Genomic DNA, 24,316 nt, shown 5'->3' with positions numbered 1-24,316 from the left:
GTCCTTGACCCATTCGACATTACCTTCCAGACTTTAAATCCACCGTCATTAACAGATTAACAACAATGAGTTAAACTGTCCACAATTACCACCGTCATTCTGTATTGATATAAAACTACAGTGCAGAGCGTGTCCAAGCATGTCTGGAGATCCAGAGTCAACTGCTGAGATACTTATCAAATGAACATTCTACAGGTAGGCAGCAACAGGGGCAGGAGTAAACAGTCCAGCTGCACCGACCTCATAACACAGCCAAATGGGTTTTTCCCCCACATAACCTCACCCCTGAGATAATGAATCTGATTACTGGGGTCCCATTCTGCGCCCTATACTGGGATACTGATGGCATTACTGGTGTCTGAGACCAAGCCCCACTTGGGTCTTTGCATAGCATGACGGTGCACCATTCTGCACCCCATCTTAGGACACTGATGGCATCAATAGAGATCCTTACTGAAACTAATCCTGGGACATTGTGGGAAAATGATTGTGTTTGCATCGATTTCAGGAGAGTGAGGAAGTGGTGGGTGCTGTCATCACACAGATTTACAAGGGATTTCAGCCACCCCAGAAAAACAGGAGTTGTATTCTGTGAATGCTTCAGAGATGGGGTCATTTTGCTGCAGTTGAAAGTTTCCACATCACTTAAAAGGCTAACAATTATACCAGTGCCCAAGCTCTTCTCTCAGCAAGGACCTGGGCCCACTGTAATTTGCCTGTATCCAAAATAGGTCACAATACAATCTCATTGGCTCCTCACACGGCTTTGGATTACCTTGACAATTCGAATACTTACATCAGAATGCTGTTTCTCAACCAGAGCTCAGCATCTAATGCAATTATCCCTACAGTTCTGATCAAAAGGTTCGAACCGCTGGGCCTTTCTACATCCCTTTGCAACTGGATCCTTGATTTCCTCACCGGAAAACCACAATTGGTGCTTATTGGATATAACGCCTGCAAATCACCTGCTATTGTTGGCAGATTTTCAGATGGCGAGGAGAAGGCAAACAGGAGCGAGATACATCACCTGAATGAGTGGTGTTGCAGAAACAAACTTGCACTCAACATGGGTAAGATCAACAAACTAACTGCAGACTTCTGAACGGGTAAGACGAGGGCACAGACACACACCAATCATCATTGATCAGTCAGCAGTAGAAAGAGTGAGCAACTTCATGTTCCTGTGTGTCAGCATCTCTGAGGATCTCCAGGGCCCAACATGCCGATGCAGTTACAAAGAATGCTTGGCAGCCATTATATTTCATTAGGAGTTTGACGAGATTTGGGACGTGACCGAAGACTTGCAGATTTCTACAGATGTACCGTAATAATAGTTCTAACTGGCTGCATATCGCTTGATATGATGGGGTTTGGGAAGTGGTGAAGCCACTGCACAGGATTGAAATACTCTCAGCAATGTTGTCAATTCAGTCAGCTCCATCATGGGCAGTAGCCTCCGTAGCATCCAGGACATCGTCTTGGAGCGATGCCTCAAAACGGTGGCATCAGTCATTAGGGATCTGCTTCACCAAGGAGATGCCCTCTTCTCATTGGTATCACCAGAAAGGTGGTACAGGAGATTGAGGGCACACACTCAACTAGTCAGGAACCGCTTCCTTCCCTCTGCCTTCTGATTTCTGAATTGACATGGAACCCACGAACCTACTTCACTGAATTCATTGTTACAATACTTATTGAACTTTCAGTAACAGATACTTCTTGTAATACAGTTTTTTCTCTACTATTATATATTGCATTGTACTGCTGCCACAAAGCCAACAACGTTCACGATGTATGCCTGTGATATGACACATCCTCCTGATGACTCTACGGGGATTAATCCTGATTGGGCCTATCAGGCTGAAGATCCGCTTCCCGTGTTCTTCTCTGTTTCCCAATAACAAACTGTGCAGACAGACGGACAAAGATCACATCCTCATCCCTGGGACTCAATCACAGCCGTCATGGGGCAGTAATGCCGCTGCTCCACTTGTCAGTGATGGGAAACCATCTTTCTCATTTCACTTTCCAGAGAGCCAGACTCTGAGCATTACCGATTTGGGACTGTGTTCACAGGGATACCCGAGGCTTTTTGAAACAGACTCGCTCCACTGCCCTGAGAGGACACTTGCAGTGTGGACGGTCCTGCAGCAGCCCCGGGGTCATCAGCTCCTGGACTCAGACGCTGGGCCTTGGGCAACAGCATCGCTCTGCAAAATCTCCCCCATAACTTTCATGGTTAGTTTCTCCCCAGAGCAGTGAAAGTATGCTGTGCAAGAATGTTGTTGGTCAGTTATCAAACTGGAACAATGTGACACTTACTGCTCTGGGAGAGAGAACAGTTAATTCACTGAATTAAAACTATATAGTTCAGTACAATGTAGCAAGACATTTGGCAGAGTCCCACCTGGGAGATTAGTCAAGAAGGTTTGGCATTCAGAATGAGGTGGTAAATTGATTTAGACATTGGTTTTGTGGCAGAAGCCAGTAAGTGGTGGAAGATGGTTTGACTCTCTGACTGGAGACCAGTGACTCGTGGGGTGCAGTGGGGGTCGGTGCTGGGTTCATTGTTGCTTATCATCTCGCTCAACGTTCTGGATGATTTAATTACTGCAATAGTTGTTTTTTGTTCAACAGTAGGTTATTTGCCGTGGTCCGTACTTGTTAACTTAGTTTACAGTAACTCTGTAGTCGGAGCTTTCCTTGTGCACAGACCAGGCAGAAATTGGCCACTCAGCCCATCGAGCCTGCTGCCCCACACAGTGAAATAATGGTGGTCGCTTTGCAATGCTGCCTGTCGCTTTCTGTAACTGGTCACCACCCCACCCACAATGTTTGTTATGTATCGAGACCTTGAACAGAATCAACGTCTTTTCTTTTAAAGGACGTTGAGGAAATCAGCTCGAAACACCAACAATAAACACAGTCATGAGAAAAACGACATGCATTCATCTGAAGTCACAAGTTTTGGAAACAGAAGCCGTGTTGACTAAACATCTTTTTGCACACTTGCTTTGGAATCGTAACCCCTGATGCAGGAACTGTTTTTAACCTGGACATGAATTGTGGAGAATCTCAACCATGCAGACAGGATAATGCAAGAACACAACTACCACGACCGCCAGAAGAGACAAAATAGAGCGAATAACTTCCTCCAATACACACAAAATGCCGGAAGAGCTCAGCAGGGCAGGCAGCATCTGGGAAAGGAGTCTTGCCGAAGGGTTTCGGCCCAAAACGTCATCTGTTCACTCTCTTCCTAGATGCTGTCTGGCCTGCTGAGTTACTCCAACATTTTGTGTGTGTTGCTCTAGCATCTGCAAATGTTCTCTTGTTTGCAAGCAACTTCTTGGTCACTGATCCAAAACACGGGTAACGTGTCAGCTGGAAGTAAAAATCAGAAATAAAGAACAGAAGCTGAATTCACCTCAATTCACTAAGAATGTTCAGTCTCCCTGTGGGTATATTTTCAAGTTGTTTCCTTCTAACTTTACACCAGACCATCAGAGGAGGGTCATTTAGTAACTATGGGGGAGGGGCCGGTGTTGCTGCTCTGTGAGACTCACAGTGCAATTTTCTGTGTGCAAGCTGCTGCCTGTCTGCAGGACAAATTCTGACACGCAGGCATTCCTCGGAGCAGGGAGCGGCTTCTCTGCTGAAAACGAACAAACTACTTCAACATTTTGCGCTCACCTTCAACTGTGAAGAAAACTAATTTAACACTGAATTTAAATATTTCTGTAACATGAAAAAAAAACACCGATATAGAAAAGAATGTTCACCCGTGTCTGCAATCTGAATGCCTACTTATTACAATTGCTATTAGACGTTGAGAGTTTCCAGTAGTTTATTTTACTTCAAACACCCAATATCTGTGGTTTATATATATATATATATTTGCGATTTAATTAAATGAATCGATCTGTGGCATAGTCCACGACGATGTTCCGAATGCCAATATCTTACAGTAGTTCTGTATTCTCAATAGTTTTTCCTGTGTATGTGAGTGAGTGTGTGTCAGGGAGTGCGATGAGGGAGAGAGACTCTTTCGCTGCCCTGTGGGGACATTTCGCATATCACTGCAGAAAGGTTTTTCTGCAGAGTCTCAGTAGAAACCAACTGGAGAATGTTTGTAGTTGAAGGTAATTGTTTCTTTTAATCCATTTGGTCAATAATTAATTTGTTAATTTGAAGATTTCAGAGCTCCCTTCTCCCACTGACTTCCCTCCCGAGCCCGACAAAAGCCAAACCCGATTGTAAATGTTCCCTGGTTCTGAAGAATCGGAGACAACACTTACTGTGATGTTGAAACCGGGCGGAGTTCAGTGAGGTGCCGGGTGAACGGTGTGCTCACCATACATAGAGATGTCAGTCTGAGCCGCTACACCCGAGGTTATTCGGTTATATAGTGTCTGTCGCTCATTACAAAACACTCGCTTTCCCGCACTTTCCTCCCACTTGCCCCCTCCCCGCTCCGCTCTTCTCCCACCCCCCCGTCCACTTTTCCTCCCACCTTCCTTCCCCAAGCTCTCTCCTTCCCCCTCCCGTGCTCTGCTCATCCCATGCTCAACTACCCTTCCTCTTTCCCCACACCCTTCCCCGCTCTCTCATGCCTTCATCCCTCTCCATCTCGCCTTCTTTTTCCTGCCCAGCTGCCGCCTGTCAATCCCTGTCTAACAATGTAGACTGTCATCTAAACGGGAGAATGTTCAAACATCAGAGTGCAGAGGGAATCAGGTGTACTCGGGTCTGACTCCTGGAAGGTTAATCCATAGGTTGAGTCTGTGATAAAGCAGGCAAGTGCAATGTTGTCATTTATTGCAAGGGGAATAGAATATAAAAGCAAGGAGAAAATTCTGAGTCTTTATGAGACATTAATCAGGACATATTTCAAGTGTCATTAACAGTTTTGGGCCCAATATCTCAGGAAGCATGTGTTGTCGTTGTTGAATGACCGCAGGAGGCTCATGAGGATGATTCCAGCAATGAAGGGGTTCACATACAAGGAGCATGATGCAGCTTTGGGTCTGTACTCACTGGAATTTAGAAAAATGCTGGGGAATCTCATTGACACCTACTGACTGTTAAAAGGACTGGCCGGGGTGAATGTGGAGAGGATGCTCCTGTGGTGAAGGTATCCAAATCTAGGGGTTGCAGCCTTAAAATTGAGGGGCAACCGTTTAGAAAAGATTGAAGAAGGATTTGTTTTAGCCAGAGAGTAGTGAATCTGTCACAGACTGTAGTGGAGGACAATCCGTGGGTGTTTAAGGCAAAAGCTGATTGTCTCCTGATCATTCAGAACATCAAAGGATATGGTGAGAATGGTATAGGGTTGAGTGGGATCAGGGATCAGCCATGATGGAATGGCGGAGCTGAATCGATAGGCTGAATTCTGCTCCTGTGTCTCATGGTCCGGTGACTGTCACAAACTGATTTTTTTAAGGAATCATGAAAAGAATGTTTTAGAAACAAATATAGACAATGTGAGTCTGAAGGAAAAAATTATAAAATTCCAGAAACTCACAGCAAGCACAGCATCAACTGTAATTGGTAGCGAGGTTTCGGAATCATCGGTAGTGTTCTTTATATCAGCTTTCACATTCATTGACCCTCCCTGCAGCAGAAATAGTTAAGCAGACTAATAATGTGAATGTTTTCAAACCCAAATGAGAAGGAAACTTCAAAGCAGTTGGATATGGTTTTAGCAGAATGGCCTAAAGTGCTGCTTTAAGAAGAGCTGCCTACGGTTCTGTGGAATGTGCGGGGCCAAACAGCTGCTTACACCAGACCCTGAGCTTTGAATCTCCCAGAAAAACAACCCGCACCTTTTCCCAGTACTCTTTCAACCTTATTTATTTCTCTTATAGATAGATGACCAAAACTGCAGTCAATACTCCAAATTCAAACTCAGCAATGTCTTATTCCTTTTATTCCACCGCACTCTTTAGTGCGCTATCGTTTACTGTGGAAGACCTACATAGTGCAACACTTTGCACTTACCTGCGTTAAACTGCACCTGCAATTTTCAGCTCAGTATTTGCAGCTGCGCCAGATCCCACTGTAACCTGCCTCTCTGCCGACTACACCCCTGATATTGCTGTCATATGCAAATGTGCTTATCAAGTTAAACACGTTATCATAGATGACAAACAGCAACGGCCCAACTATCATTTCTGTGGCTCTCCGCCGGTCATAAACCCCCAATCAGGGAGACAATCATCTACTATCATTGTCAGCCTTCGCCCAAAGCTCCACTGTCTATGCCAATTTACTTCCTTACGTTGAACGTGGAGCAAATAAATTTTCTGCACCAAACACCCTTTCTGTCCCTTTCTCTCTAATCATATTCCCTCCCGCTGTCTCCCCATTGTGTCCCATCATCTACCCCCCTTCTACCTACTCCACTGCCTCACTTTCATCTTAGTTGCTCCCTGTCCACCTCATAGACCTGTTATGAGTGATGAATAGACCTGATGGACAATGGGGTAGAGTTAACCATTCCCCTCCTGAGAAACACAAACTATTACTGTTGCTATGCTGACCATGAGAAAGAGAGATGGAAAAACAAGCAGGAACATCAGCGACAGATCAGAGAGAGGGGGAAATTGCTGATTAACCATATTGTGACTCCTTTTTGAATTATTTACTGTTTCACTGCAAGGACAATATTTGCTCATAAACATTCCTCAGTGGATTGAAGGAGTGCCCTTATTTGATGGACATTGTCATTCAGGAGTGATGGATAGCTGAGTCCCCGTGAGTAGGAATAAAAGACAGGTCTGGAGAGACACCCTCCAGACACGCCAGTGGACTCTGACTGAGTGTTGGAACCCACAAGAAAGGTGGGGGCTTCAGAGACCGAACCAGGAGGTCGGTCAGTAAGGCTATCAGTGTAAAAGCAGGGCCGGTGGGGACTTGTGTGTGTGTCCACTCATGCCAGAGTGACGAGTCCACCACAGAAGAACGGAGAGGTCATAACTGAATGACCACACCGATATGACGGATTAAGAAAGCAAAGAAAGGTTTGCCTGACTGTAGCTGTTACATCTCGCTCGCTCTCTCTCTCTCTCTCTCCAACCATTACAATACAGCAACTATAACTACATCAGCACTCATGAACTGAACTTTATCCTTTTCTATGACAATTTATTTACCCCTAGACATCAATAGAGCTTGTTTATTATTGATTATTATTATTATTATTATTCCAACACTTTTAGGTTTATTACTGCTAACTAGTTTTATATGTATATTTGCATTAGTGATATTATTTTGCTTATTTTTATTAATAAACACCTTCAGTTTAGTACCATCAGACTCCAATGAATTCTTCTTTCTCTGCTGATTAGACACCCAGTTACGGGGTACATAACAGACCCTCGCCCTGACTTTTTCCCCTCTCCCTGCTCAACCTTTCTCTCTCTCCACCTCATTCTGCCCCTCACCTTTACCCTTACATCAACAATATTTTAAGGGTTATTGGCAAATTTGGGAAAGATGCATTTTTCATACACTGTGTTGTGTCTTTGTATTAAGGAATGTCACAGTTGGGAATGGCATGAATCTTTTTTTTAAAGTATCATAAAAAAAGTTTTAAAACAATTGCAGATAATGAGAGTTTGAAGTAAAAATAATTAAATTCTGCAAACTCACAGCAAACAGGACAGCAACTGTAACTGGTAATGTAGCTCGTTCAAGCCCGTTGGCAGTGTCGTTTATGACATGTTACAGGTTCCTTGCAAACTATTAACAGTTTAGCACATTTGCATATGCAGAAATAGTTAAACAGAACACTGAAGTGACTTTGTTTATGTGATAGAAAGTGAAATGTCAAACCAGTTTGAATTGGTTTCAGCAGAAAGGCTGCTCCCTGTTCTGAGGAATATACAGGCAGCTGTTTAAACACAAACCCTGAGCTCCGAGTCTCACACAAAAGCAACCTGCACCTTCCAAATCAATCAATGATATTGCCTCTTCCCTCTTCCTTTCCAGTTCCCCTGAAGGGTCTCGGTCCAATACGTTCCCGTTGTATTCAGTTCCATACATACTGCCCAGACCTGCTGAGTTACTCCAGCATTTTGTCTTTCCCTGGTTACGAAATATCCATGACAGGGAGCGTGTGGGCAGTTTAAAACCACGTCAAAACACATCCAGGCTGTTGAATATTCTTGGGGAATTAAGGTGTGAATTATTCAAGTCTGATATTAATTTCGGATCTTTACTCAATCAAACTTCTGTCTGTGATCAAGGAGTCATGGTTAGAGAGTCATATTGAAACAGAACACAGTACAGGTGCATTGTCTGAGCCATTTAAACCACCTATTCCCACCCACCTGCACAGTAGCCATATTCCCCCATCCATAGTTTCAAAGGTGAAATCGTGCTCGCATGTACCACTCCTGTTGGCAGCTCGTTCCACATTCTCTCGACCCTCTGATTGAAGACTTATCCACTCATGTCCCACTAAAACTTCTCATCTGTCACCCATGATGCATGATCTCTGGTTGTCATTCCACCCGACTTCAGTGGAAAAAGCCTGCTTGCATTTACCAATCTTTACCCATCTTCATGTTGCACTGCTCTGTCAAATCTCCTCTCAATTTTTAGCATTTCAAGGATTAAAGTCCAAAACTATTCAACCTCTCCTTATCACTCAGGGACTGCGGAAACCTCCTTGAAGTTTTTCCCAGTACACTTTCAAACTTACACCTCTCCTGTAGGTAGGTGACCAGAACTACACACAATACTCTAAATTTGGACTCACCGATATCATATACAACTTCAAAATAACATCCCTTCTCCTGCAGTCAATAATTTAATTGATGAAGGTCACTATGCCAAAAGGATTTATTAACCACCCTATCTACCTGTGGCGCTGCTTTCAATGAATTATGGACCTCTATTCCCAGATCCTTTTGTTCCACCGCAACGTTAGTGCTCCACTGTTTACTGTGTAAGACCTACCATAGCACAGCACTTGGCACTTGCCTGCATTAAATTCCATCTGCCATTTTCAGGTCAGTATTTCCAGCTGTTCCAGATCCCTGTAACCTATGATAGATAATTTCCCTCACTGTCAACTACACCCCTAATCTTGGTGTCACATGTAAATGTGCTTATCAAGTTAAAAACATTACCATCCCAATCATTGATATAGATGACAAACAGCAACGGACCCAACGATTAATGGAGACAATCATCAACCATCACAGTCCACCTTCTCCCAAAATGCCATTGTCTACTCCAATTTACTTCCTTACATTGAACATGATGCAAATGAATTTCCCTGACCAACCTCCCACGCAGGATTGCTAAATGCTTGCAAAAGACCATGTAAACAACATTCGCTTCATTGCCTTTATCTACTTTCCTGGTAATATTCCCAATCTCATCAAAAAAAAAAATTGTGTGTGTTGCCAGGAGTAAACAAAGTCATGCTGACTGTTCCAAGTCAGTCTTGTCTTTTCAAACACTTATATATGCAGTGCTTCGAATACTGATGTCAGAAGCACTGGTCTATAGTTTGCTGGGGGGTTTTTTAAGCCTTTCTTCAACAGCAGGTCTGTATAACCCATGGAGAGCGGGATTTTACATCATATCCCAGGTACAATCTCAACAAAACGCGAGTAATTGTTAACGTCATTTCACTCTTACACCCAATAACTCTTACAATAAATACAATGTACCTTTCACCTCCCTCTCTACCCACTGCACTTAAACTCTCCATTTTAACACACTCAGGATTTCAGTTTCTCCTACAGAAGTGGGTGATCTCACATTTCCCACACTGGACTCCAGTGACCTGTTGTTCCCACTCAGCCTTTTTGCCTTCATTACCCCAAAACCTCTCAACAAGAGACCCAGAACATAGAACAGTACAGCACAGTGCTCAGTCTATTCAATTAAGGAATATATATCGTTTCAACAACGAACGGGGAGATAAACCACCATCCAACGGGGGCGGGCGGCTGTGAGCATTCGCAGGGTGATTTACTACGTCAGAGCGGAGGGTCTCCCCAGGGAGCAAATTCCAGTGACCGACCCAGCAGACTCGGTGAGGAACAACATACACGTCCCTCATATCTCCATTAACCTATCCCCTTTCACCTCAAATGAATGGCCTCATCTTAGAAATTTCAACCCTGGGAAAAATATATCGTCTATCCCTAACGTAATCGTCTAAACGTCCATCCAGTCTCACCCCAGCCTGCGCCGCTCTGGAGAAAACAACACAAGTTTGTCCAGCCTCTCGTTATAGCTCATGCCCTCTCATCCAGGCAGTGTCCTGGTAAACCTCTGTGCCCTGTCCAAAGCCCCGACATCCTTCCGAGAATGGGGGCGACCAGAACTGAATGAAACACTCCAGATGTGGTCTAACTAGTTTTATAAAGCTACAGCACAACTTCCCGACTTTTGAACTCAATGCTTCAACTAATAAAGACAACCATGTCATTTGCCTTCTTAACCACCCGATCAATCTGTGCAGTTTCTTTCAGGGAGCGATGAACTTGGAGTCTAAGATCCCTCTGATCATCGACACTGTTCAGTGTTTTGCATTTAACAGTGCACTGTCTCATACATTCGACCTGCCGAACTGCCAAAATGATCATCACTAATCAAATCTCACTGAGATTTCTCAGGTCCTGTTGAATTTATTGCCAAGTGCACAAGTACGGGAAGGTACAGGTACAGAGAAACACTGACTTGTGGCAGCATCACAGGCAAGTACATTCAGATAACACACGGAACACAAATTGTACAATTCTCTGTCAGTAACAATATAGAAACATGTTTACGTTATCCTGCTAATAGGACCAGAACAACAGGGGCTGAGCGGCGGCTCATCTCAGACGGTTCGGTGTGAAGGTCTCACAACCCGGACCGACCCCGGCAGATTCTGCGAAGGAAACGAGGCGAGGCCGGCAGTTCGGGAAAGTTCATCCCCTCCCCCTTCAGGTTTCACCGATCACCTTGTGGTTCTCTCTCCCTTCCCCACCCCCACCTTTTATTCTCCAGTTCTCTTGTTTGAATTCGGGACCTCCCCGCTCCGGACCTGTTTCAATACTCACCGAAAGGAAACTGTTGTCGTCGCCCCGCAGAGAATAATCCGTCCCTGGCTCCCTGCCCCAGGGGGCGAGGGTGAGGACCCGCTCCCGATCCCGATCCCACGGCCGACCCGCTTCAACAAAGAACGAAAAACACCGCCCTTCCCGCACTGAGCATGCGCGATGTCGTCAGCGCGTCAACGGGTAAGTGGGCGGGGCTTCGGGCCGCAGCTGCAGATCCTCAAACCCGCCTGTCCAGGTAGACCCATTGTCTCAGATTGCTCCTGCCCCACCGAACTCATTTCTGCAAACCTTGACGCTGTCTTATCCCCCCCTTGTACAATCCCTTCCCATCTATGTTCGTGACACTTCTCACGCTTTGAATTTTTTCAATGAAAACATTTTCGCTCCCACCGATTTATTTTCACCATGGACGTTCAGCCCTCATATACCTCCATCCCCCACCTGGACGGTCTCAAAGTTCTCAGCTTCTTTTTGGATTCCAGACCTAACCAATTCCCCTCTACCACCACTCTCCTCTGCCCAGCGGAATTAGTTCATACTCTCAATCATTTATCCTTTGGCTCCTCGCACTTCTTCCAAACCAAGGGTGTAGCCATGGGCACCCGCACGGGTCCCAGTTATGCCTGCCTTTTTGTTGGGTGTATGGAACAGCCCATGTTCCAAGCCTATACGAGTATCCATCTCCCTCTTTTCCTTCGCTTCATCGACGACTGCATTGGCGCTGCCTCCTGTACGCATGCTGAGCTCGTTGACTTCACTAACTTTGCCTCCAACTTTCACCCTGCCCTCAAATTTACCTGGTCCATTTTCGATTCCTCCCTCCCCTTTTTTAATCTTTCATTCTCCATCTGTGGAGACGGCCTATCTACTGATGTCTACTATAAGCCTACAGACTCTCACAGCCACCTGGACTATTCCTCTTCCCACACTGTCTCTAGCAAAAATGCAATCCCTTTCTCGCAATTCCTCCGTCTCCTTCGCATCTGCTCTCAGGATGAGGCTTTTCATTCCAGGACGAAGGAGATGTCTTCCTTTTTTAAACAAAGGGGCTTCCCTTCCTCCACTATTAACTCTGCTTTCAAACACATCTCTCCCATTTCCAACTCCCATGCCCTCACCCCATCGGGATAGGGTTCCCCTTGTCCTCATCTACCACCCCACCAGCCTCCAGGTCCAACGTATAATTCTCAGTATCTTCCGCCACCTCCAACGGAATCCCACTACCAAACACATCTTTACACCCCCCCCCCTTTCTGCTTTCCGCAGAGATCGTTCCCGACGCGACTTCCTTGTCCATTCATTCCCACCGATCTCCCTCCTGTCACTTATCCTTGCAAGCGGAACAACTTGGAAAGATCCAAGATGGCGGCGCGACGCAGCTTGCAGCGGCCAGTCCGGAGCTGATTATCTGTTATTTGTGAAGTGGGGTGCCGTGCGCAACCATAATCGATTGAAAACGGACGTGGAAGTACGGAGAAACACCGGGAAATCCCAGGAAGTTCTTCTTCGTTGTTGCTGTTGCTGTGAGGTCCAACACTCTGTTGGGAAGAACAGGCCCCCAGTCCTCGGGGTCGCATTGGCGGGGCCGTCTTGATACACTCGGCAGAGGATGGTGCTCGGAGAAGCTGTGCCGGAGGGGATGGTCTTTGGCTCGGAGGTTCGACGGACTCGGCGCATTCGGTGTGTGCTGCGTCTGCGAGGCTGAGTCGGGCGGCGCCGTGGAAGCCAATAGCGGGGGTATTCCCTTCTGCCGCCGGCGTGGGATGGCGAGTCTGTCGGGACCTTGGGGACTCGTGGAAACTGTGTGGTGATTTCTTTTGAACTTACAGTCCTTTAACATCTTGGACTATTTTTACTGTGCCCATAGTCTGTTTTTTTTTTAATCAATTATGCTATTGTTTGCACTGTTGTAACTATGTGGTTTTGTGCAGGTCTTGTAGCTTTAGTTTTTGGTCTTGTTTTGTCTGGTGGATTTGGAGCTCCTTTCCGGGGAACGCGCTAAGATGGTAGCGCGATATTAATACACAGCAGCCTCTCCGGACTCTGGATTGGGGATTGCCAAACGGTATGTGGATTTTCTGGTGTACTCTGTTTTGTCCTGTGCTTTTGTGATATAATTCTGGAGAACATTGCCTCATTTTTTAACTCATTGCATTTGTGGTTTCTAAATGACAATAAACAATCTGAATCTGAAGTGTGTTACGAAGGTGAAGCAACTCTGAGGGGCCGAAGGGTACAAAGTCGCCCCCTCCTTTTTTGAGAATCGCAAGGTCGCTATTAATTCGAGTCTGGGACCCAGGAAATGAGAGAGGGACACTCAGAATACACAGGGTTTGGAATGTGTCCTGGCCCCAGCGAAACGGAGCCACTGATAACGACCATTGTCTCTGGGAGACGGAATTGTGTATTGAGTGCTGTACTATTCATTGAAGCCCTCAGGGAATGACCAGAGTGGGCTGGTTGAGGGATTGCATCATCCCAACCTGAATGACATCTGAGACCCCGTGAGTGAGGATAAAAGAGGGTCTGGGGAACGACCCCTTCAGACGCACCAGGAGAAACGCTAGGAATCCCGTGACAGCGTTTAATAGCGACAGCCGGTGGGGTTCGTGTGCGTCCTTTCCCTTGCCTGGGATTGGCGGCCTCACCACGGAAGAACGGCTTTAGCTAAAGGAGAAGCCACAAGAGAACGGCCATACCAACGGGACTCCCGAAGGATCAAAATCAGAAAGGTTGGAAAACCCGTAGCGGTAACTATTCCATTCTATTCGTATTTCTCTCTCTCTCCAACCAAGTGCAACACAGCGACAACCAAAAGACGGCAGCTTGTGGAACTTCAGTGAACTGTATATTTCCATTGGACAATTCGTTATCCCCGAGACAACGATAGAGCTTATTTCTTATTGATTATTAATATACCCGCACTTTTAGATTTAGTATTGACGACGTATATTATCTGTATATTTGCATTGATATTATTTTTGTGTATTTTTACTAATAAATACTGTTAAAAATAGTATCAGCAGACTTCAACAGACATCTCTATCTTTGCTGGTAAGTGACCCAGTTACGGGGTTCGTAACAAGTGCTACACCTGCCCTTACACTTCCTCCTTCACCACCATTCAGGGCCCCAGACAGTCCTTCCAGGTGAGGCAACACTTCACCTGTGAGTCGGCCGGTGTGGTAAACTGCGTCCGGTGCTCCCGGTGTGGCCTTTTATATATTGGCGAGACCCGACGCAGACTGGGAGACCGTTTCGTCCGCCAGAAAAAGCAGGATCTCCCAGTGGCCACACATTTTAATTCCACGTCCCATTCCCATTCTGATATGTCTATCCACGGCCTCCTCTACTGTCAAGATGAAGCCACACTCAGATTGGGGGAACAACACTTTATATACCGGCTGGGTAGCCTCCAACCTGATGGCTTGAACATTGACTTCCCTAACTTCCATTAATGCCCCTCCTCCCCTTCTTACCCCATCCCTGACATATTTAGTTGTTTGTTTTTTCTTCTCTCTGCCCGTCACTCTGCCTGTTCTCCATCTCCCTCTGGTGCTCCCCTCCCTCTTTCTTTCTCCTGAGGCCCCCCGTCCCACGATCCTTTCCCATCTCCAGCTCTGTATCCCTTTCGCCGATCACCTTTCCAGCTCTCAGCTTCATCCCACCCCCTCCGGTCTTCTCCTATCATTTCACATTTCCCTCTCCCCCCACTACTCTCAAATCTCTTACTCTCAGTCAGTCCTGACGAAGGGTCTCGGCCCGAAACGTCGACAGAGCTTCTCCCTGTAGATGCTGCCTGGCCTGCTGTGTTCCACCAGTGTTGTGTGTGTGTTGTCTGGAGAAGGGAAGGTCTGATTGGGGAAAGAGGTAAAAAGCTGGAGAACAACACACACAAAATGCTGGTGGACGTCCTGACGAAGGGTCTCGGCCCGAAACGTCGACAGAGCTTCTCCCTGTAGATGCTGCCTGGCCTGCTGTGTTCCACCAGTGTTGTGTGTGTGTTGTCTGGAGAAGGGAAGGTCTGATTGGGGAAAGAGGTAAAAAGCTGGAGAACAACACACACAAAATGCTGGTGGACGTCCTGACGAAGGGTCTCGGCCCGAAACGTCGACAGAGCTTCTCCCTGTAGATGCTGCCTGGCCTGCTGTGTTCCGCCGGCATTTTGTGTGTGCTGCAGATGCTGTGGATCCGCGGTAAAACGGGATCACGTGACGGGTGGAGGGTCTCCCACGTGACCCGGTGACTCCACTCCTCGCCCCCCACACGCTGCCCGACCTCCCCACCGCATCTCCCACATTATCCCATATTTACACCGGGTACATGTTTAACATTTCCCCTCCGTATATTCCCGTCCCATCCCTCCACCTCCCTGGGTTAGGGGCTACGGGTTCGAATCCCATTCCGATCCGACTAACATTTTAGATCCAAAACAGGATTGTGCAGGTTTCATGTAAATCAGTCGATGTTTATAAATACTAATTTGTATTCACATTCCTCCTGCCTCACTGGACAGGAACACTGAAACATCAAGTGAGAAACAGCAGTAGGTGGCCATTTAGCCCCTCTAACTATCAACAAGATGGCGGCTGCTCTCCCATCTCAGACACATGTTTCTGTCCGATCCTAATTTCCTCAATCCCTCCGGTCTCCACACATGAGTCAGCCTCTGTTTTACGTGGGGACGATCACCGAGTCTTCAACAACCTCTGTGGTGGGGATTTACAGACATTCACCACCCTCGGAGTGGAGACATTTCCCCTCATCTCAGTCCCGGACAGACCACTCCTTTTTTCAGAGACTGTGATCCCTGGTTCAGCCGGTAAGGATGTTGTGCATTTCAATGTGTCTCAATCCTCGATTCTCTAAATGAAAGGGTTAGCACATTTGATCTTTATTCATATGATGAGCCCAGCACCCCAGGGATCAGTCTGGTGAATCGGCATTGCACTCTCTATAACAAATACTCTCTAACTTCTTTGTTAATCTTCTGTGGAATTAACTTCCATCTTCTGCAGCCCCATGTTGCCCCAACCACTCACCTCCCACCCCTGTTACTATTTCCACCTTCCCACTTCCCCTCTCACCTGGATCCACCTCTCACTCCCCAGCTCTTGCCCCATCCCCACCCCTCACCTCTTTTCTCTGACTATTTCCCGTCCACTCTCAGTCCAGAGGGAGGGTCTCGGCCCGAAATGTTGACGGTCCATTTCCCTCCACAGATGCTGCCCGACCCGCTGAGTTCCTCCGGCAGTTTGTTCTTTGGTCTGTATAACCCGTGTTAGTATGGGGAGCGGGATTTTACACCATATTCCAGGTACAATCTCAACAAAGCACAAATTATTGTCACTTTGCCCGGACCATTGGCCCCGCTTGCAGGGCAACAGTCTGCCGGTGTTTGCCCCCAATGTGGTGAATCCCTCTGCTCGACACCACCGTGGGCTCAGACATTTCCACAGATGAGCCCATCCTGTCCCCACCGGGACAAACATCCTGTCCGCCCCGTCTCTCACCATCTTCACCCTTTCAATAAAATCCCTCCCCGGGGAACCGGCATCAACCCGACGGGCCGAGCGGTCTCCTCCTACCTCTCAGCGATACATCAGACTCCGGCCGCAGGAGACGCTTCACAAACGCCCCAACTTCCCTCGGAGGGAAATGGAAATAAATCAGAAAGCGGACATTTACTTTGAGGTTTTCTCCGCTCTGAGGAGGCGGTCGGCGCTTGAGCGGGAGACGAACTCAGCGGGGTAACTCCCACTCGGCTTGTCCGCCTCCGCCACTGGTTGTAAACAGTGACTGACATCGCTTCGCACCAATAGGAATAGCGCAGCTCCTAAATCCTCTGTTGACAGCGGTGGGGGAGGGGCTGGTCACGTGATTATTAGCCCAGCCGTTAAACCGATAAAGCTCGAGCACAGCAGCGCGTGGGTGACGTCATGCGCGTGTGGGGAGGAGCTGTGTGACGTCACCTGTGGGAGAGCGCTGGCATTTAAAAGCACCTTAATGGACTTTTCAGTGGGACAACAACATTAATCACGGGTTTCATCACTGAATCCAGTGTTGTGGGATGTAAAGTCCCCTGTTATGTGTCCGGCTGTGCCGTGTTGTTGGTGGAGTGGGCAGCGTGGTGTTTGTCTCGATTCGGGTCACAACACCAGAATTGCCAGCGGAGTCCACACACAGTGTATTAGTCAACAGAATGCACTGTGTGTATTCTCAAGTGAGGAGTCTGTGTGGAGATGCAGCTTCCCTGGAGGTGGACGAAAGAGGACACACCAACAGGAGGAACCAGCTGCGGGAAGACATGATTTTTCAGGTCTGATGACGAGCTGAATGTACCAAAACCTTCAGACTGAATCAGAAAACCATTCTGAGGGTATTTGAAATGTCCGAATCAAGGAGATGTGATCCTATGTCTCCATCAGACCCTCAGTGAGATGGTTCCAGTTATAACGTGCAGGGATTAAAGCACAGTGTTTGGGGTCTGATTTAATCACTGATTCTGACACAGTGAGAGGGTTAGTTTTGCTGTAAGGCAGCAACATTAATGCAAGAAGACACAGGAACTTCATCAGTTGCCAGTTGTTTAGCAGAAGTGACCAATCTCTATGCTACTTTGACAGAAACAGATATTCCCAGAGGTGAGAAAGGGGTGCAGTCTGGTTTATTTGAGGTTGGAGAGGGGTGTGGAGTTTTGAAATCAATGCCTCGTGGTGCCACCATTGTTAATTTACCATGTCCGGAGCGGTGGATCACACAGCACGGAAACAGGCCTTTGGCCGGCCATACCTGTCCTGACCATCCACTCACTGTCTACACTGGTCCCATTTATCAGCACTTGGTTCACAGCCGACTGTATCTCGGCAGTTTCAATGCTCATCCTCTTCGTAAATGTTGTGAAGCGACCTGCCTCCACCAACACCTCGGGCAGTGAGTTCCAGATTTCAGCTACCCTGGTGACACCGGCTCCTCCAACTGTTGTGCGGGGTAGGGTTGTTTCCTTTGGGGGGGGGGGGCTCGATGTTATTGTTCCCTTTTGTCCAGAGGGGTGGGGTTTGTAGATTGATGATCGGGATGCCGTTCTTGTTTTTAAGCTGGGGTTGGGGTGGGAGTTTGATTTTTCTCTCTAAACGACTTTCATGCTCTTTCTTTGTTTTTTGGCTCTCTGGAGCAGGAAAAAAAACTCAGCGTGTGTCGGGGTGATGACTTCTTCTCTATACGCTGCCTCGTTATTATTTGGGGTTCGGCCGATCAATGTAGTGCCGTCAGCAAATCTAATTAGCAGATTGGAACCCGCCACTGCAGCCCCACAGTGCACTATGTACTGATTGCAAAGCTACGAAATTGCATGTGAATAGCCTCCCCTCCCCCAACTCCACTCTTTCTGCGTCACCAGCAGACTGGGGCATCCCACATCTCGCTGCCTCCGCCAGGACATTAAACTGTGAACAACTGTGATCAGGGGCTGCTCTCTGGGGTACTCCAAACGCTACCTCCTTCCAGTCTGAAAACGACCCACTCATCCAGACACACACTACCGGCAGTTTATCGATCTCCAAAGAAAAAGCCTAATCACCTTCTCCCGATGTTCAATACCATTGCCGACTGAGTTTACCAGCGTCAAATGCCGGGAGGGTCATAATAATCAGAAAGTCTGCAGTCACAGCCGTGTAAATAAAATGTGATCTCAGTAGGTGTGTGGCGCATGCTCAGAACGCGAAGGAGACAGACAAACTGAGCCAAGTCACAGACTGATGAAGGGGAGGAATGATCCATTTTGACACAGAGAGGGAAGCAGAGAGTTTGATGCTGTGCCTGATGCCGGAACTGTGGCCAGTTTAAAGATGAAATCTTGTTCCTCTAAATTGTTTAGTGATGTGACAGTGTTTTAATCAGAAGGCATCATGGAGACTAAAATTATTTCAGTTGAAATGTTGTCCGTCACCCACTGACTTACTTTGTAAATGTTTAACAGTGTAGGAAGTCAAAGGATTTGTGTATGGGAATCACAAACACAACAGCTCGTTAGTTCCGCTGTATCTGTCAGTTCACCAGTGCTTGAATGCCGCCGATGCTTGGATGTGGAGGCGGAGATGCTGGAGAAGATAACGACCCACTCGCTACAAGGAGAGCCCGAACACATGTCCATGTCCGTGATCTGATTGGATACATCGCCATGACATCGCTAGCAGTGTGACGTCATTCACTGGCTCTCATTTTGGAAGGGATTCAGTCGGCCATCGCAGATACACCAGCAGCTTCTCTCTGGGAAGTGGCCGTTCACTTGCTCCGTGTGTGGGAAGAGACTCATTCAGATAACCCACCTTGTGATGCTCCGGTGAGTTCACAATAAATAGAGGCCACATTTCTGTCCGGAGTGAGCAAAGAGTTTTACTCAATCATCCCAGATGCTGCAACACCAGCAACTTCACATCAGGGAGGAAGTTCAAATCAGCTCCGTGTTAAATGTTTAACCATCACGGTGACTGAAGGCAGCTGCACGTTCATGAGGGAATGTTACTGTCAGATTCTGCAGTTCTTGCGGCTGCTCATCGCACCCAGGACTGAACCCTGGTCACTGAGCATTGGAGGAGTCTGTTCTGCTGATGTCAGCCTTAAACTAGACTGGTGTTTAATATTCTGGAGCTGTGATATATAAATCACCTCTGTATCAAATTCCGTGTCTCACTGGAGAGGCCACTCGGCCCATCTTGACCCTGCCCATGTTTCTGTTTCATATCAGTATATGAAAATATATCCCTGCCGTTCCCCTCTTGCTCTCCCTGAGATGACAGGTTGCAACTAGTCACCTCTCTATGGGATAGGAAATTTGTTACGTACCCCGTAACTGGGTTTTTAAACAGAAGAGAAAGAAGAATCCGGTGGAGTCTGGTGGTACCAAACTAAAGGTGTTTATTAATAAAAATAAGCAAAACCATATCAATAATGCGAATATACATATAAAACAAGTTAGCAGTAATAAACCTAAAAGTGTAGGAATAATAACAAGCAATAATAAACAAGCTCTATCGATGTCTAGGGGTAAATAAATTGTCATGGAAAAGTACAAAATACAGTTCAGTTCATGAGTGCTGATGTCGTTATGGTTGTTGTATTGTAATCATGAGAGAGAGAGAGAGAGAGAGAGAGAGAGAGAGAGAGAGAGAGAGAGAGAGAGAGAGAGAGAGAGAGAGAGAGAGAGAGAGAGAGAGACGGTGTTATGGTTTCTCTGCAAGCTTGTTTCCACTTTTACAAGGACACTGTCAGCTTCTGTGTTCTTACAGAGAGAGAAGGGAGGAACTGTTCGATGGACAGCTGGGTCTCAGCACGGTGCGATAAGTAGGAGGTCCGCTGATAGACCTCCAGACACATGGTTTTGGACACTGAATCAGCTTTGTTGTGTCCACAGAAAAAGGTGGGTTTTGGAAGATCGATCCGGAGCATCGATCAGTGGCTCTCGCAGTGTGAAAACGCTGTGACCGGTGGGGAGTTATTCGTGTGTCCATCCGTCGCCTGGGTTAATAACTCCACCACAGAAGAACGGTCCCGTTTGTAGTATCACAGTCGGTGACTTCCAAAGGACTTCGGAGGACGACGTGACTATCGACGGCATCAGCTTACCTGAAGACTCAAACCTCTCCCTCTCTCTCTCTCCATCACTGCTCGACTCAATCCCACGATCTGAACCGAACTTCACTCATCACCGTAAGACGGTATCCATTTACCCCGAGGCGTGAAGGAGCTTGGCTTTCCTATTTCCACACACACACACACACACACACACACACACACACACACACACACACACGCACGCGCACACACACACACACACACACACACACACACACACACACACACATATATATATATAAAATGGTTGATAACCTGTTTGATATATCTGCATTTATATTGCTGTAGTTACTAATAAATAGCATTAGTTCACTGCAATACCAGACGACACGGTGTTTTATATTTCTGCTGGTTCTTTGACCCGTCACGGGATACCTAACAGTATCTACTCCAAATATAAAAGATTAAATGAAATAAACAGAAGTTAACAGTGTTATGCGTATATATAGCTCCCAAACTATCAAGCTTGGGAAACAATGCTTAAAGTCTTCAGATGGTAAATTAGAAAAGTTCAGTGATCCACGGAGTAAGTGAGTGAGAGGAGAGATTTGTAAATCCACACGAAGATGTAGAGAGAAGGCAATTATGAAGAATTCCACACACATTCCACGCTGGGTAAACGAAATAACAGTCGCCGAAGATTAGAACTATCACCAGGTGACAGTCACAGGAATATCGTCTTCAAGTGGTTACCACAGAACACCCCGATTCCAGGTAAGGGCCAACAAAAGTGATACCACAGGATACTCCAGCAAATCCACACAGATGGATGATACGAAGTGACAGTCACACATCCGTTGTGCACTGCGTGCCGATGATCAGATCAACCGTACCATTTGGGCATGGAAGAGTTGCAGCCTTTAGCAGTCACACGCTGAAGTTCCAACAGCTTGTCTCCCGCTCCCGCTCCCGCTGCCGCAGCTTGTGTCTGACGTCACAGCCCTCCTCACTCAGGCACTTAAAGCGACACTCACAGTAAACGAACCTGCGGTCTCGTAACACAATGCACCTCTAAAGTCTGACAGCAGACGAGCGAGTGAATCTTCGATGGTGCAGAGTCAGAAACAAAAGAGTTGCCAGCCTGAATCAGGGGCTCCAGAGAGAAATGGGGTCCAGAGGAGGAGGACGAATAAGACCAGCAAGATGCGGTGAAAAGTGAAAGATTAGAAGCATTTGGAAACTGGTTGATCGAAAAAAAAGTGGTTAATTTCTGCAAAACACAGGTGGAAATCAACAGATCAGGCAGAAATTTGGAGAGGAATAAATAGAAAACGTTTAGGCAGAGCCCCTTCCGCATGCCCAGCCTGTGTACTCCGCTGCTTAGTTGCTCTCTGAATTGTTTTGTGTGTATGCTTCTCTGTATTTCCAGCAACTGCAGAAACTCCTGTGTTTTATATCTGCATTTTACTTTGCCATTAGATACACGTTGATATTGAGTATATTGGTTATGGGAGCCGCTTTCTGCGTTAAAACAGCTGCAGATTTTTTCTATACCCAAGATAAAATAAAATGAGATATGGACATTGAACCGGTGCTTGCAGAAATCTTTAATGGCACCGTGATTACCCATAGGGCCATGCGTTAAGAATTTCATCAGCGCTAAAGCGCCGATGAAATGCGCAGGCGTCAGGCTGAGGCCGTCCCTGAGTTTCACGCATGCGCGCAGTACACAGAAGCCTTTGAAAATGTCGGTTGTAGGTAAGAGTGATTCTCCGTGTTTTTATCTTAAACACCGATTTCGGGATAATTCATCTGAATTTCGGACACCGTGACCAGCAAACCCGGGACAGTCCTGCCCTCTTCCCTCTCTATCAGCCCCACGATCCGTACACGGACCCCGGGGAGCTTCCGGCTGCTGAGTGAATGGGAACCGATGGATCTCTCAGACAGAGCTGAGCTCCAGCTATCTAAATGCAAGGATTAGGAACTCGGAGAAAGGGAACAAAATCTTTTACATGAGCAATTGAGAAAATCGGCATTAGGACTCTTTTCCGTAGATGCTGCCTGGCCTGCTGAGCTCCTCCAGTATTTTGTGTGTGTTGCTTCCTCTACCTCCTCTTGCTCTGGACCTTTCTACCGGTGAGAACATGTTTTGTCCCATTCTCTCTGGGTACGTAATGACATCAAACACCTTTGCCCTGGGCAACAAGTAGCTTTCACATCACAAATGTGCCAGACTCCAGTAAGACAGACTACTGTCCTTCCCTTCATATTCATTAGGATTTCATTCACTGAGTTCACCACCGTCAGTCATTGGGGGAGGGTTCAGGGGGAATATTTATGTAGAATACAGAAACTAGTGATGCCTGTTTGCATTTTGGTGATGCAAAAGTTGCTGGAGAATTTGCAAGTGGGAAGAGGTGGAGTGATATTTGGAAATCTGACTTTTTAAAGTGTAATTTAGCAAGGAAACATATGGACAATGTGCAAAAGCTTTGGTGAGAAAATCCTCCATTTCCTGTTCCAGGCCTGCTACATAGGTTGTGTGAGAGTGCAGATGAACTCGATCAAACCCAGAGGAGATCAAAGTTCCTATTGACAGTGATTTGCTAGATGTTAAAATGAAATCCTCTTTATGTAAAATTCACTGTGCACATCTTGTCACTGGGTAAAAAATGCACAGTGCAAGATATATCTGCACACTGGTTATTACAAATCAGAGGGGAGATTATTACAAATTAGAGGGGTATTGGAGGGAAGGAGGGGAGACGTCCAGTGTCCCTGATGCCCTCACCTACAAGATGTGCATCCAGCTACAGCTTGTAACCCTGCATTTCAATGAGCTGCAACTTGAAATGGGTGAATTCCAGATCATCCAGCAGTTGGAGGGGGTGATAGATATGACATGAAGAGAGGTGAGTTACTCCCAAGGTGCAGGACACTGGAAACTGGGTGAGAATCAGGAAGGGGAATGAGGTTAAATAGGCATCGCAGAGTACTCTACTGGCCATCCCCCACAACAACAGGGGGAATTACCTGGCAGAGGAAAGTCAAAAGGCTGATGGGGCATTCATTAGTTAGAGGAACAGAACAAGAGGGGACGAATATCCTAGTGGTAAGACTTGCTAGTGGCAGTGAGCAGGGGAGGGGGTGATGTGGTTAAAATAAGTTGTAGGGGGAATGGGAGCCAGAATGACAGATCAGATAGTGGAGAGGGTGAATTGAATTGACTTTATTAAATACCTATTTCATAAACATGAGGAGTAGAAATATTTACCTTACATCATCTAAATGTGCAATGTGTAATTTATAGTCATTTATAATAGATAGTTTGTACATAGGACGGTCAATATAACATCGAAATGCAATTGTATCAGCATGAATTAATCAGTCTGATGGCCTGGTGGAAGATGATGTCCCGGGGCCTGTTGGTCCTTTTGCTGTGGTACCGTTTCCTCGATGGTAGCAGCAGGAACAGCTTGAGGTTGTGATGAATTGGGCCTGTTTGTCCCTGATATTCGTTGGGCCCTTTTTACACACCTGTCTGTGTAGATGTACTGAATCATGGAAAGTAGATTGTGCAATGTATAGTTTCCTTGTTTATATTTAGTGACATTTTTTTGTGTATAAAATGATGAGGGGTATTGAGCGTGTGAGTGGCCAGAGGAGTG

General features: G+C 46.6%; 3 protein-coding genes across 10 annotated transcripts in view; 1 reads left to right on the top strand and 2 right to left on the bottom strand.

Annotated features, from left to right (window-relative positions):
• The window catches only part of LOC132389228 (NACHT, LRR and PYD domains-containing protein 3-like), a 73,376-nt gene extending 62,165 nt beyond the window's left edge, over nucleotides 1-11,211 (bottom strand). For 3 of the 5 annotated variants that reach the window (XM_059961700.1, XM_059961705.1, XM_059961702.1), the window contains exon 1: nucleotides 11,073-11,211. The gene's annotated coding sequence lies outside the window, so the exon portion shown is untranslated. Of the gene's footprint in view, nucleotides 1-5,527; nucleotides 5,618-11,072 lie in introns of all 5 variants that reach the window. The other 2 variants (XM_059961701.1, XM_059961703.1) reach the window with 2 other exon arrangements.
• Nucleotides 1-24,316, bottom strand: part of LOC132389230 (NACHT, LRR and PYD domains-containing protein 3-like) — a 221,234-nt gene that overhangs the window by 140,102 nt on the left and 56,816 nt on the right. The window lies entirely within an intron of this gene.
• Nucleotides 1-24,316, top strand: part of LOC132389231 (zinc finger protein 229-like) — a 137,700-nt gene that overhangs the window by 85,735 nt on the left and 27,649 nt on the right. Inside the window, exon 1 of one of the 2 annotated variants that reach the window (XM_059961725.1) lies at nucleotides 22,386-22,403. The exons of the other annotated variant lie outside the window; for it this stretch is intronic. The gene's annotated coding sequence lies outside the window, so the exon portion shown is untranslated. Of the gene's footprint in view, nucleotides 1-22,385; nucleotides 22,404-24,316 lie in introns of those variants that run through there. 2 annotated transcript variants of the gene reach the window in all.

Source organism: Hypanus sabinus, unplaced genomic scaffold, assembly GCF_030144855.1.
Source record: "Hypanus sabinus isolate sHypSab1 unplaced genomic scaffold, sHypSab1.hap1 scaffold_505, whole genome shotgun sequence".
Classification (NCBI taxonomy): Eukaryota; Metazoa; Chordata; class Chondrichthyes; order Myliobatiformes; family Dasyatidae; genus Hypanus; species Hypanus sabinus.
The sequence above is the reverse complement of the archived record's forward strand: the minus strand, read 5'-3'. Positions and strand labels throughout refer to the sequence as shown.